General features: G+C 53.2%; 1 protein-coding gene across 1 annotated transcript in view; it reads right to left on the bottom strand.

Moving 5' to 3' along the window:
* LOC102043709 (acid-sensing ion channel 2) overlaps positions 1 to 4377 on the bottom strand; it is a 42792-nt gene that overhangs the window by 14555 nt on the left and 23860 nt on the right. The window lies entirely within an intron of this gene.

The raw sequence follows: 4377 nt of genomic DNA, 5'->3' as shown, positions 1-4377 counted from the left end.
CCCCTGGATGGGCTGGGCCGGTGGCTCAGGTGCAAAATCAGCCCTAAATCCCCAATAAAGTGGAATTATGGAATTCTAAATGTTGGAAAAGCCCTCTGAGATTGAGTCCAGCTGTTCCCTCTAGGCACCACTGCCCCATGTCCTCAAATGTCACATCCACACGGATGAAACCCCTCAGGGATGGGGATTCCCCCAGGAATCTCTGCCTCTCCTCCTGCTCATTCCCTGGCACATCCAGAGGCAGCCAGACCATTCCCCCTCGTTCTCCCAGAACATTCTGCCTGGATTTGTTGGACCCAATTCCCAAACTCTGGCAGAAGTGCCCAGTTTGGGGGTGGGGGGAATTGGACTCTGAAGTTTTCCTGTTCTCACTTTTCCACCTTTTTATAGAATCCTCTTTTCCACAGGGTGCAGGGGGAGCAGGAAACCCAAACTATTCCCTCATCCTCAGATCTGATGTCTCTTCCTGACTTCCCTTCCCATCCTCTGCCTCTTCTCCATCCCTTCCCTCATTTTCCCATTTTCCTTTGCATCCGTTCCTGATTCCCTCCCAACCCTGTTGTCCAACCAAAACCCCTCTCCTGCCCTACAAATTCAAAGTTTTCTTCCATCTCCTGCTTCCAACTGCTCCTGTGCCATGAAGGTTCTGTGGGATTGGTTTTATGGGATCTCCTTGTTGAACTAATTCAGAATTTAAGGCTAAATTGGAAGGAATCCACTGGGAGAGTTTGTGGGATTGAGGGGAACAAAGAAATCAGGGGGTGATTCCAGGAGGAGTCAGACCATGGGTGGGAGAAAATGCTTGGAGCAAGGGTTAGGAAATGTGAATCCATGGAATTATGGGATGGGTTGGGTTGGGAGGGCCATTAAAGCTCATCCAATTCCAACCCCAGGGACACCTCCCACTGTCCAAGGTGCTCCAAGCCCCCTCCAGCCTGTCCTGGGACAATTCCAGGGATCCAGGGGCAGCCACAGCTGCTCTGGGAAATCCATTCCAGGGGCTCCCCACCCTCCCAGCCAGGAATTCCTCCCCAGCATCCCATCCATCCCTGCAGTGGGAGGGACAGGGACAGGGCAGGGATGGATGGGACATTGGCAAGGAATTCCCTGGACACACATTCCCTGTGTCCTGGCACTTCATCCCTTGTAAAATGACACCTCAAACATGGGCAATGTTCTTTAATTCCTCCTAATTCCCAAACCCCAGTGCTTCCACCCTGACTGGGTTTCCAAGCCATCACTGCCAGCCCTGAATCCCATTTTCCTGCCTCTCTAATCCCACTCTGGATCTGCAGGTCTGTAGCTCTGCTCTCTATCCCATAAAACCTTGGGAGGGGATCAGTCTCCAGAGCCCCATCAAACAACATTGTTCCACTCAGAACCTGGGGCTTCACTGAATTTTTATGGCCAGCTTGGCAGGAATTGCCCTTTTCCAGGTGCTTCCCATCTTCCCTGAATGCCCTGTGCAGCTCTGTTGGGAATTCTGATCCCACTCCTGATGGAAGAGGTTTGGGTGATGCTGACATGCTGCAAAAACCAGCCTGGAAAAGGGCAAGGAAGGAGGAATTTCTCTTTCTCCGTGGGATCAGCCCTTCAAAGGATGGATTTTAGTGTGTCCATCCAAGCCTAGGTGCCATAGTCAGGGAAAAGGGGAATAGTGCAGGGATAGTGCAGCTTCCCAAGGTCTGGAGGGGGAGATTCCGACACCAACACCCAGAAGTGCCAGGAAAGGGGAACATGGCAAGGGATCCATCCAAAGCCAGCAGTGCTGGGAGCTGCAGGGCAATTCCCAATTCCAGGGGGTCCTGGCCTCCCTTGGGATCCCTCTGGAGGTGATGGATCCTTCCCTGGGCCAGCTCCCGTTCATGACCACACAAAGCTCATCCAACCGCTCAGGAGCTGCCACAGAAACACTCCCAGAGATGCCAGAGCAGCCCAGGGGAGGCACAGGGAACCCAGCTGGGATGGGACTGGGGGGCTCATCCCATGGGAAATGGGGTGAGAGCCCCAGGGCAGCAGCTCTGGGCTCATGGGAACCCCTCCAGCTCCTTTCCCTCTGCACTTGGGCAGGGAGGGGATCCAGGGAGGATTTTCCATCCTGACCCTCCTGGTCTCCTTCCATCACCCATCGTGTGCTGGCTCCTGCTCCCCTCGGGGAGCTCAGCCCTGGCTGCCCTGAGCTTCAGGGATTGCTCCAGTCTGGGATTTCATGGAATCCTGGAATGATTTGGGTTGGAAGGGACCTTAAACCCACCCAGTGCCACCCCTGCCGTGGCAGGGACACCTCCCACTGTCCCAGGGTGCTCCAAGCCCCGTCCAACCTGGCCTTGGGCACTGCCAAGGATGCAGGGGCAGCCCCAGCTGCTCTGGGCACCCTGTGCCAGGGCCTGCCCACCCTCCCAGGGAACAATTCCCAATTCCCAATATCCCATCCAGCCCTGCCCTCCGGCACTGGGAGCCATTCCCTGTGTCCCGTCCCTCCATGTCTTTTCCCTCTCCAGAAATATTCCCCTCTTCATTTTCCCTGCAGCCCCTTCAGGTCCTGGAAGGTCCCAGTTTGGTCACCCCTGGTGGCTCCTCCAGGATGAACAATCCCACATTTTTTAAATCAGGAAACATCTCCCTTGGCCACGTGTCCAGAAGCAGCTTGGGCCTCTTTAACCCATCCACCACATTTTATGGCCAAACCTCCTGCTGGAATTGCTTTCTCAGGAGTTTTTGCTGCTGACTCAGCATTTCCACCCTGCCACTGCCAGGTCCCTCCCAAGGTCACTCCTGCAGTAACTCCCAAGGTGGGAAATGCATCCCAGGAGTGCCTCCTTGCAGGAACCACGGGGCTCAGCCACTGCAGGAGGAGCAAAGCTGATTTAATTCCCATTTTTCCAGCCTGAGAGCTCCTTGTGAAGGGAGATTTTTAATGAGATGCCAACCATGGACCAGAGCTGGCTCTGGACAGGGGAATTTGGGGAAGCTCTGGGTGGAAAGCCAGGATTTATGCCCTGGTCCCAAGATGTGAATCCTCACTGGTGCTGAGCAGCTGCAGCCCTGGGAAGGAAGAAAATCAGGGAGCAGAGCCCAGGGAATGCTCTGATGCCAGAGTGGGATGGGGAGAGAAGGGAGGGATTTGAGCAGGGCCACAGGGAATGATTCCAGAGCCAGGAATGAACCCCCCACACCCCAATTCTGTCCCACAGAGGACCCACAGCTCCCACCATCCCAAATCTTCCCCACTCCACACTTTTTATCCCTGGAAAAAGAGCTTTTAACTCCCCAAGGCTGCTCTGAGCTGGAAGATGGGAAATCAGCTCCACTTTTTCTTTATTCCTGGTTTTTTTTTCCCAGCTGCAGGATCATTTATTTTATGGCCCAGGGTGTAAAACTCTGGGTTCAGGACCCCAATAACTGCCTGGGCTCAGTCCCTGGGGGATTTACTGGAGCTGTTCCACCTTTGGCTCTGGTTTATTAAAGGAGCAGCACAGGCAGAGAGATTTAGTTGGAAAAACCCAGACTAAATCAGGGATTGGGATAAAAGCTACACATTGGGAAGGTGGGGGAAGCCCAATGTCCCTGAGGACTATTAATTAATTAGAGGAAGTTATTAATGGCTGTAATTAGGTTAAAATTATTTTCTGGGAGAGGGATTGGGGTGGGAGCTGAATGCTGGAGATCCCTCCAGCTCTCCTGAGAAAAGGCTTTGGAGCCCTCAGATGATTTTAAACCAGTCAGAAAATCCCAGGAATGAGCCCTTCCCTCTCCCAAAACTCCGGCAAAACCCCTGGAAAAGGGAGACCCTGGAGCTGAGAGTCCCTAAATCTGTTCTTCTGTCCTCCACATCTCCCATGTGGAAGGGGAGATTTGGGGAGGAATGTTTCCCCCTCTCTCTTATCTGGATGATGTTCTGGTTGGAATTCTCATTTTTCAATGGAAATTTTGGAGTAGGCAGTGCTGGCAATGGGGTGGGGAAGGATTTCAGCAGCTGCAGCAAAGCCTTGAATTTGCACCAATTTAACCCAAAGCCCTTGAGATCTTCTCTGCAGGCTCCAGCTCCCAGCCCTGCTCCCAAATCCTGTCCAGGATGAGATTTTTAAGGATGGCAAATCTTTTCAATCACTGCTGGAGCTGCCAGGTGGGTCTGACTTGAGGAGCTGTTCCCAAAATCTCTGAGCATCAGGTAGCACATGATGCCCTGTCCAGCCCTTTCCATCCCTGCCCATCCATCCATCCATCCATCCATCCATCCATCCATCCATCCATCCATCCATCCATCCATCCATCCATCCATCCATCCATCCATCCATCCATCCATCCATCCATCCATCCATCCATCCATCCATCCATCCATCCATCCATCCATCCATCCATCCATCCATCCATCCA

The sequence above is a fragment of the Geospiza fortis genome, unplaced genomic scaffold (assembly GCF_000277835.1).
Source record: "Geospiza fortis unplaced genomic scaffold, GeoFor_1.0 scaffold218, whole genome shotgun sequence".
Lineage (NCBI taxonomy): Eukaryota > Metazoa > Chordata > Aves > Passeriformes > Thraupidae > Geospiza > Geospiza fortis.
The sequence above is the reverse complement of the archived record's forward strand: the minus strand, read 5'-3'. Positions and strand labels throughout refer to the sequence as shown.